The sequence below is a fragment of the Chamaea fasciata genome, unplaced genomic scaffold (genome assembly GCF_029207755.1).
Source record: "Chamaea fasciata isolate MVZ Bird 193981 ecotype frontalis unplaced genomic scaffold, bChaFas1.0.hap1 SCAF_1, whole genome shotgun sequence".
Taxonomy (NCBI): domain Eukaryota; kingdom Metazoa; phylum Chordata; class Aves; order Passeriformes; family Sylviidae; genus Chamaea; species Chamaea fasciata.
In genome coordinates, this window is record NW_027094086.1 from 25,418,726 (window position 1) to 25,429,385 (window position 10,660).

Here is a 10,660-nt window from a genome sequence, read left to right on the forward strand (position 1 = left end):
TAAGAATGTTTTTTCCTAAATCAAGACATCCATACATCACATTTTAAAAACCAATTTCAAAACTAAGGGAAGGCAGGACTTACAGCAAAAATGCTGAAACATATTAGAAGTAACACTTCAAGCACATCCAAACATTTTCTGCAACTTTAAAATTTGAACTCAAAGTCTCTAAATGAAAAAATGTTAATCGCAATATCAAATAAAAACACAAGAAAGAAGCCAGTCAAAAAGCGACCATATATCAATTGTTTATGGTTTACCCAATAAAACCCTGACTAATGTTTAAGCAATGTCATCTGCTTGATCTATCTGTTGCTGGAGTTTAAACAGCCAAAACCACCACCATTAGAGTTACAAGGAATAATTATGTATATGAATAGATTACTGCTTTGGAATTCATTTTCTCTCCATCTGGTGTACATTTTATTTTGACCGCAAATGAGGTACTATCCTAGGAAACTAATTAACAATTATTGTAAACAATACCAAAGAGAGCAATCTGATTGATCTAGTGGGTGCAATCCCTGCCTGCTCTATGGCACAGCAACAGCATTCAATCCATGACTATGCTGGGTAGGAGCACAGCATTTTCTCTATACTAGCAGGTGTACATTTCAGCTTACTTTCCTTTTCTTCTGAAAATAAGAGGTACTGCACATTTTTTCTGAAGAAACACCAATGTAAAACCAAAGTTTCAAAAATACTTTCCACAAATCTATACCCCAAGTACTGCTGAATTCTTTTTCTGCCAGATGCTCTCTACAGTGTTGGTTCTTTCTGAATGGCTTCAAAGGCACAAAGGCTACTAATGGCACAACTAACACTTAATTTTTTTTGCCTAGATTAATATTTAAATGTAGAGATTTAAACAGGGCCATTGTTATCTGTCATGTCATATACAACGCTGAGGGAGGAGCGGACAGTAATGTTGCTGAAGAAAACATAAGTTTTCTGAAATCAAATAAACAAGTTAGATTCTTTTTAATTTAGGAAGAAGAAACTAATTTATTATGTATTTATTGTTTATACTGCAGTATAAATAATATTCTAACTAGGATTGAACCTCATGGAAAACATCCATGCTGATAAGTAACTGAGGGCCAGAAAATGAACTTGTGCATCAGACCCTTCAGTGTCCACACTGCTTCATTTTTCGCTTACTCCCTGCATCTTTTGGGTTGAAACTGAGCAAAGTTTGGAGGAGGTTTCACTTCAAAAACCAGAGCCAAAAGTCAGTATGGATAAGGTTACATCAGTTCTGCCTTTTTCTGCATACTAAGCTCTTCAGTACTATCCCAGAAGTTTTTCCATCCCCACAAACCCCTAAAAATCCTCATGCTACACTCTTAAACACTTATCCATACCTTCACTTCCATTCTGTACAAACACTGCCATCCTGAGCTGGACACACTGCCCTCAGCTTGCTTCAGAAACTTAAAATTAGAAGAGCACATGAAGGATAAAGGTTATTTCCTAGAGCCATGCACACCAAGCAGGATCCAGCAGAGAGCCTGGCAGTGGGCAGGAGCAGTCTTCTCCCTGCTTTCCCTGGAAAGGCCCACTGTGTGATACATCCAGCAGATAAGTAATGTCTCACTTCAGAATTCAAGACACTGTTAATATTTCCCTCTATGCAACATTCAGTATACCATCTTCAGGAACCAAATGTGATTCCTATCTACAGCTAACATACTGCTGTGGTTTAGGAATGGTACTCCCCACTTTAGTGCCCCCATCAGGACTCTCCCAAACCAGACACCACTTGATTGCTCACCCTTCCCTCCTTCCCTTCTCCCTTTCTACTCCATGGATGGAGCTAGGAATTGAAGGCATAAAAGGTGAAAATCATGGGTTAAGATAAGAATAATTTACTGGAAACAGCAATAAGATAAGAAAACAAACAGTAACTGCAAGAATATTAATTACAAAAGGTCTAAGATAAAGAAACAATTTACACAGAAAAACACAAATGCCATCTGGCTCTTCCCCACCACACCATGCTTTTTCCCACTGGAAAAAAATGTCCTTCATCTTGGAAACAAGAGAGAATCCTTTTCCCCCACCCCTGGCAATGACATAAGTTGGTATTGAGTAACATTATAGTCTTGGCCATTCCACCTCCCACTGCTCTGGACCAAAACCAGGATACATGCCAAGAGATTTAAATTGCCTGAGCAGGGAGTTATGCACAACGATCTCAGGAGATCCCTTCCAACCATGACAATTCCATGACTCTCAAGCTCTGTGAAATGGATGACTTGCCAGTAAGAACAAGGTAAGCACTATACAGGTGCTGTAAAAAGATCCTCAAGCTTCTCACTCTTTTTCCACAATGTCAACTGCATCTCTGGAAATGGGAACATGAGTAACATTCATATGGAAAGTTATTTAAGCTGTTGTGAAATCCAGATGTTACTGTTGGATGGGAGTAGCTCCATGTTCAAATGGCTCCTAAGAGATTTGGGTTTCTGAGGTGTTGACCGTCCTCAATCTTCCTTTCCATTGCCTACACTGGGACCCAAAATGCGTTCATATTTGATGTCTTTAAAATACTTTATAAAACTGTGAATTATAAACCAGAATAAAGCCTTTAGCTAAGCAGCTGTATAAGAAACCCAACAAATATTCAGTCCTTCAATGAATAGCACTGTAAATCCTCTTATCAAAGATCACCCAGAACCAGAAAAATAAGTTTTAAAATCAAAATTCTTTGGCCACTTAAAATTAATTTACTTCCATAGATATTTATGCTCATCCTGAACAAGTTCAGGATTTCTTGTTTCTCAATACTGTGCATCCAATGGCTTCCTAGAGATTTGCAATTCCATCTCAATTTCTCATCCCACATCTTTGTGTAATGCAATTCTCTTTCCTGTTGTACAATTCATCATATTGCAGACAAAACATTTAACCTCTATGGCCTTATCTACCACAGCAAATCAGTGGTCTGTATAACAAGCACAAAGATGCACCTGTGTTCCACTGACAGCATAGATATTTGATTCACAACACCTCATAAAGTTAGGCTTGCATAGGAGCATATCCTTTACAACTTAGTCATAAACAAAAGCTAGGAGTAACCAGAAACAGCTTATTAAATCAGGCCTTTGCTTTGAAGAAATTTGTGTTTTCCTGTGTTCACTGGCATACAGAACATAAGTGATGGTGGCCTGAAGCGAATGCGTGACCATGACTAAAGAGCCAACCATGTTCTGTCTGAAACCTTGGGCTAAGATATTGCTCCAAGTTGTTACAAAATGACAACCAACAATGATAAAAGATTTAAAAAATGAGGATTTTCTTTTCAGCTAAATCTTAGATTTGAAGGTACTACTTCTTTTTTTTCTTCTTCTTCTTCTTCTTTTTTAGTGAAATTGTTCATCTGATTTTCATTATGGAGTACTTTTAAAAGTATATGAACCTTACAAGCCCGTCTTGCACAATGATGGTACAAAAACTGCCCTGAGGGACAAATTTTTATAGAATAAAATATAATTATCTCCTTCTATGCTAAAGTGCTTGAAAATATCCCAATAAGTATAAATTCTGTATGTTTTATCTAAAGAATAATCATGTTAAACAGAAAAGGAGAAAAGGTAGATGAATACACAATTTTCTTTTCTCTTATTACAAAGATTCCCAGTTCCTGTCATCACCATGCTGATTTCTCTCAGATTAGAAGGGACTGCAGGAAACACACCTAAACAGAAATGTTCTCTCCCGAGCACTACAGACAGAAGTGTATTCAGACACACCCCTCAAACAGCAAGGTTCTCTTGTTTGTTGTTTTGCATCCATGATTTATCAGAAGAATGTCAAGGCTGGAGATCTTAGCCTAAAACTGCACATTTTAATACAGTTCTCCAAATGAAATAAACCCATATTTATTTACTGTAACGAAATACCTGAAATATCTTTTTTTGTTTGAACACATCCACAGTACGACCAATTATGGTTAAAAGAAAGGATTTTCATGTTGTCTTTTAGTATTCAAATAATTTATGATAGCTTATATTAAGCAGTGAAAAACCTACTTGCCACTTTGTCTAGCTTAATTATCCTTAGCTGCTTTTCACTGACTTCATTCTGTCAAACTGGGTGAGGTAATTTCAGCTTGCATGGTATAAATCACTGGGAAGATTAACAATATATATTAAGATGATGTATGTTTTATTGCTGCTCAGCTAAACATGTCAGCTAAAGTAATTATGAGTATGAAGCTCTATTTATTTTTCCATAATGGGACTCTTTAAGTCACCCACATTTGGAATGAGGCATATCCACCTCAGCCTCTTTCAAGAGCAGTTTTTAACTGCATTACATCATTTAATATGGGGTTGAAAGTTCATTATCCAACACACAAATCTTTTACTCCCAAAACTCTATAGCTTTAAGAGGATCTCGGGAAAAATTAGGGCTATCAGCACTTCAGAAAGTAAATAAAATGCAAATGTGTCTTGAGGACTGGATGGCTGAGGGAGATGGCCAAGGAATTTAGGACATTCCATTTCCAAGTCACTCTTTTCATTACGTATTCTATGAGTTATAACAGAGAGTTTCTGCTGCAAACTATTTGATATTAACTCCCTGGCCTGAGATCAGATACTCATGGATGAAATCCAGATTTTAAAAAAATTCATCGTACGGGTGGAGCACTTACTGGCAGTCACAGCAAGAATTGCACATGCAAAGAAATGATTACCTACTCTGAGATGGAGAAGTCTTTTTGAAAGAGGTGAAAGGACTATGAAACGAGCAATTTCTGTGTAATAACTTGTGTAGTTTACATCCAACTAGCAAAGTATTTGATGCCACAACAAAATGTGTCAGAAACACTCCATGATCATTAGGACTGGTGTTCTATGATGTAGAAAGGCTCAGGGAGAATTATAAAAGTTCAAGGCATCTGCTGAGAGGGATAGCTAATGCTGTGTGACAAAGTTCATTAGTAACATCCAGTCCAGTCTTGTAACACCCTTCATTAAAGAGGTGCAAGAAATAGAAACTGCTTTTATGAGATGTGCAGCTGCTGCTAAACTGGAGGGAGGTCTGATCACGAAAAGACCCTTGGAAACAGAAAATTGCAAACAAAAAATGACAAACTGATATTCAAGCAGAAAATGAAGGGTGAGTTGCTCCCCATCTGCCCAAAGATGGTAAGCAAATTTCTTTGCCAAGGAATGTGCTCACAACCACCAGGGTACACAGCTCCAGCATTCTCAAGAAGAAACTGGTATCCAATTCTTCAGTAACTCAAACAGTTCCCAGCAGAAGGAGATTACAGTCTCTGTAAGTCTTCAGCTATTTTCCAATAAAACGACTTATCCAAAAGCACTAAACATGATAGCTCATATGAGAAAGGCAGAGTTTTCATGGAATGAAAGCCTTGTCTAAAGGAATAAGCATCAGGTGTGTTAATTCTACTGAATATCACACACCTGTATTATAAATAGGCTGAATAAGCAGAAATACCTTTAAAGCTGTTTTAGTCTGTCAGCTGGCTCGATCAAAGTGATCAGAAAACCCCAAGCAAACATCTCCCTCACTATGACCTAGGAGACTGAGCCTGAAGAAACTTGAAAACTCAGCTGAAACTGGGGAAACCTTCAGATAAAAAATTTCTGAGGTGGCCCCTTTGACTGGCATGGACACAGAAACAAGGGACCTGCAGCCTGAAGCAAACACACAGAACATGCATTTCTCTTCTGACTGTGTCTAGAGAGTTCTCAGTTGTCTTTTCTCCCCTTTCTCGACATACAAGGTCATGCTCATAAAACGAAAGACAGAGTAATTGGCTCTATCTGAAATGAAACTAGTGCTGCTATGAGCTGGATGTCAGTCTGGAGGACCATCAGAGATCCCTTTAAAACTAAAATAATCTATGAAAATCATGCTTCATATTTACTCATTTGTTTTAAACAGCATTTAGAAAAATGTGATCAAATTTTGATATTTTGTAAACCAACTGTTGGAAGGTACTTGCTTAGTTTTAAAATGTGTTTTTGAGGCCACTAATAACCTCAAGTATTTTTCCCAGCTTTGACTCATATTCCAACCCCACATCCACCAACCTGTTTTTTGATTTATGCTATTATAAAAACAGGTGACTACATTTATTACATCTTTAATCTCAGTGTATAGTTCTTCAAATATTTGGTTAAACTATCCTTGAAGCCCTTAATTGAATGAAAAGAATGTCATGTGCATGGTGTGCCAGGGATACATTCAGCCCTGACATCAGAAATTTGTTTTAACTATTGCATTACTTTATAAAATGAACTGAAGAAAGTACCAAATATGTAGAACATAGGTTTTACATCTGTGTATTTTTTGTATGTCCATGTGCACGTGAGCAACATGCAGAATCTTAGTTTCAAAATCTAAAATATAATTTGAGTTACTCACTATAGGTATGGATTTTCTATCCCCTCACTTCAATACTTCAAAAGGAAATGTTTGTGAGATGCATTATGTGCAAAATTAGAAGTGAAGGTTCTTCTATAATTTTTAAGGCTCTTCAATTAAAATTTAGAGTTTATTCTGAATAATATATAATTAACATACACAGTGCCTGAATAAATAAAAAGTAAGCTTTACACCTTTACCAGTTTGTTCTCTTCTTGGCCTGTTTACTTAGATTCTAATATAATACTCAGTAGTTCTCATCAATTTTTACAGTGTGCAGTACAGGACTGGATTTTTCCCCCTCCTTATTAAAATGCATATTTGATTTCAGTCCTTGAAATGATCATAGAATCATAGAATGGTTTGGGTTGGCAGGGACCTTAAAGTTTATTTTGTTCGAACCTGTCCCCACAACAGGCAAGGACACCTTGCACCAGACCAGGTTGCTCAGAGCTCCATCCAACCCAGCCTTGATCACTGCCAGGGATGGCGCTAAGTAAAAGGATTTTTTAATGTCTTCTGACTGCAAACTGTTGCATACCAAAGTATTTGAAATGTACAAAGACTATTTCAATACTCATGTAACATTTTTAATGAGTTTTGGAAAGGCCACTCTGTGAAGGTAAGAGTAGTCTCTGCATCAGACAAACTTTAATGGTACACTCATCATTGTGATGTGTACCATACATTGTGTAACATGAGACTAACAGAAATCCTCTACTGAGACTTGCTTTCTTATGCTGTACAAATAATCTGTCTTGTGTGTTCTTCTTCAAATGCATAAAGAAGTCTTGCAGAGAAAAGATACAGAATTTCAGACACAGGATTTACTGAGATTTCATAATCAAATGAATTTACAAAGCAAAAATTTTCAAATTTACTCTGCTTTGCCTTATTTTTAGATTAAGGCTCTGGAGTTGGCCAGGGAGCTCAAACTGTGCAAAACACCCACACTATTAGTAAACTTAATAAAAATATGAAATATGTTTGTTGGTGTGTTACAGGGACCCGCTACAAGCCCACTTAGGCCACCCCTCTGATCCTGACCCATAAGCTATGAATACAACCATCACCTGTCCCACAGACAAGCACTCTCCTCCTCACCTTCCCAGCCTATCCTTTCTGAAGAGTCTGCAGACACACAAGTTATTTCACATTTATTTGTATTTCCAGTGATGTCTGTGGCAAAAGTAGTAGACAGAAGGCTCTCAGCCAGGCATGAGTAGGACATAGCGATTATGTGGATAATTATGACAGCATCAAAAAAGTTTCATGAAAAAGAAGAGAATTCCCAAATGGTCTAACTAGAAAAAGAAGCTTATCACAGTTTTTGTAACGTGTCCTTCCACAAGAGGGGGAATATAATTTGTTAAGATGGGGAAAGCTAAGGTTGTTTTAGAAATGACAGTATGTACTCAGGTTTCGCAGATTGTATCAGAGGTGTGACATCCAGCTTCTTCTCTATTTAAAACAAAATTTTTACTTGATTATCACAACTAAAATGTACAATCTAAAACGTAAAGGTTTGGAAGATCAGCAGAATCATTTTCCTTAATAGTCTCTTCATTGTTTTTTTACTGAACAGCAGTTTTTCAGCTTGGATTCAAAGCATTCTTGCATTACATTCTCCAGCTCCTTGCCCCCTGTACATTTTCTCAAAAAATCTCCAAGTCGACTCTGATTCTTCACTTGTTTGCAAAAGTCATAATAAAATATTCAGAAGTAGCTGGAAAACACACAGAAGCAGCAGATCAAGCAGACAGCAAGCACTACAATGGAATCAGCAACATTAAGTACTATATGTCTAATACTGACAAATATACCAGAGATCAAAATAAACTTTTTAAAATCCATTGACACAATCTGCGGTTCCACCAACTGGTGATGAAGATGCAATGCAGCTGCCAGTGAACCTACAGAACACTTGCAGGGAGCTTACCAAACTCTGAATGTCGAAGGCTGCTGATTAATATGGTGCAACTGTTGAGAAGCACTGAAGTGTAAAAGGACACTCAGCTGTTTGCTGGGGCTCCAGTGACTTTCCCCCAGCCAGGGCATAACATGCAGCATAGCCAGCCACCAGCACCTGGAATATTCCTCAGTAATGAATCATACTGTGCATTTCATGAGGGCATCCCCAGTTCACAGCTATTTTCCCCACTCTGTTTCTGGTTTTTTTGAGCTCCAACATTCTGGAAACAGCTAAAAGAAAAATGTTTCTTCATTAGGTGTCCCTCACTGTTTCCCCATTTATTGGAACCTTATTAGGATTTAATGACAAACTATTGCATCTTTATACTATTGAGGTTTTACTCATATTTTTATTTTAGAGGAGATATATAAATATATATTTATATGTGGAAGAATTATTAATTTAAAATCGCCACATCCTTAGCTTTCTTATACCTTCCTGGATGTAATTGCCAAAGTGCATCTTCATGATTTATGTAATAATTTCAAATAAGAGACCTTGCTCAAACATTTTCATAACACTATCCTTCAAAACAAAAGAAAAAAAAAAGAGCAATAAAAAATAGAACAGCATTACTCACACCTAGAAGGTTTTCATTTCTGGACAAACAGAGCACTGTCAGATTCTTAACGTGTCTAACTCCTTCACATATCATGACAAAACACTTGCAAAACTGATGAAGTTCAGGGAGCCTTTGCAGAAAATATGGCTCCTAGTAATATTTTTAAATCTGCTTCCTATGTAAGTTTACACAGTCAAATTTTTCTAACTTGTAAAGAGTATAAAGCTTTCCAACACCTTGATGTATTTATTTAATCTTCAACACAGAGACTGCATCAGTTTATTCTGAATTTTACCAGATACTTTTGTGCGTGAATAGTTCTTTTTATGATATAACTGTTTCTAACATACAGAGGCAATTGCTAAGGATTGTAGTTGCATTCAAAAGTACAACTATCATATGCCTCTAGTGATCAATCACAACCCATCTGTTGCTTTTATTAGTTGTTCAAAACAAAGGAATCAGTGGGTTAGCATTTTCACTGGAGCCGAGGAAAGTACAAGAAAATACTTTCTGTGATTCAGATCCTATTTTTAAGTCTGCTTAACTTCTTACAGATTAAGTAATAAACACAGGCTGCTTGTCATTCATAAATACATCCCAGGAGATCCACTGGGAGACAGAGGGAGGCAGGCTGTGTTTCAAGGACTAAAAATAGAAAGTTGTACTTGCTACAATTCCATGGCCTAAGACAGATGACAGCCCAAATTACCCAGGTGATGCAGACGGGACATTCTGATGTCCACACTCACCAGAGCCTTCAGGCCATCTCCAGGCCATTCATTCACGGGCTCCTTTGGCAGGAAGGAGCTGCACCCCTACAGATGCCACTAACCCAGCACACCTGTGCAGGGTCTGAGCAGGATTGGCCTGATGAACACACCTCCATTTATGTGCACTGCCAATGAAAGGGACCCACTTGCCTTCTCTCAGCCATTGTCACACCGTGAAATCCATAAGCTGCAAGGCAACCAGTGCTGCTGAGGGAGGAACTGGGCAAAACCCACAGCCCAAACTGCCAGGAGTGCCCCTCCCAACCCCACAACTCTACTGCCACCTGTGCATTTAGGTCCAGTAATTCTCACTGTTGTCATTCATAGCAATGTTACGCTCAAGCATAACTCGGCCACCATCCCACAAGCAGCAGATGTACCAAGTCACACTGCTGCCAGCACATCTTACTCCTTGAGTCACAGTAGGAGCAGAGGGGATGTGTTCTGCATACACCCAAAATTTCAGCACTGTTTTTTTGGGTTTTTGGGGTTTTTTTCTGCAGCCTATCACAGCCCCTGTTGAATTGCCTGTTAAAAAGAGAAGAACAGAGCACGGAGATGAGGCAAAAAGTGCTCCTGCTGACAATTTTGCCTCAAAGCAAGTGGTTGTGAAACAAACTCCCTCTTCAGTGTGTTTTACAGAATTACAGAATCACTAGGGTGACACAGAAGGGACTTCTGGAGATAACGCAGTCCAACCACCCTGCCAAGGCAGGGTCATCCAGAGCAGGCTACACAGGAACCAGGTAGGTTTTGAATGTCTCCAGAGAGGGAGACAACACGACCTCTCTGGGCACCCTGCTCCAGTGCTCTGCCTCCCTCAATATAAAAAAGTTCCGGTTTAGGTTTGGTGCAATATTTTAATACATGTAAACACAATAAGTTATGAGAATTGTACGAACGTGCATAAAGGACATGCCTGCTTCATTGCATTTTATACAATTTCTT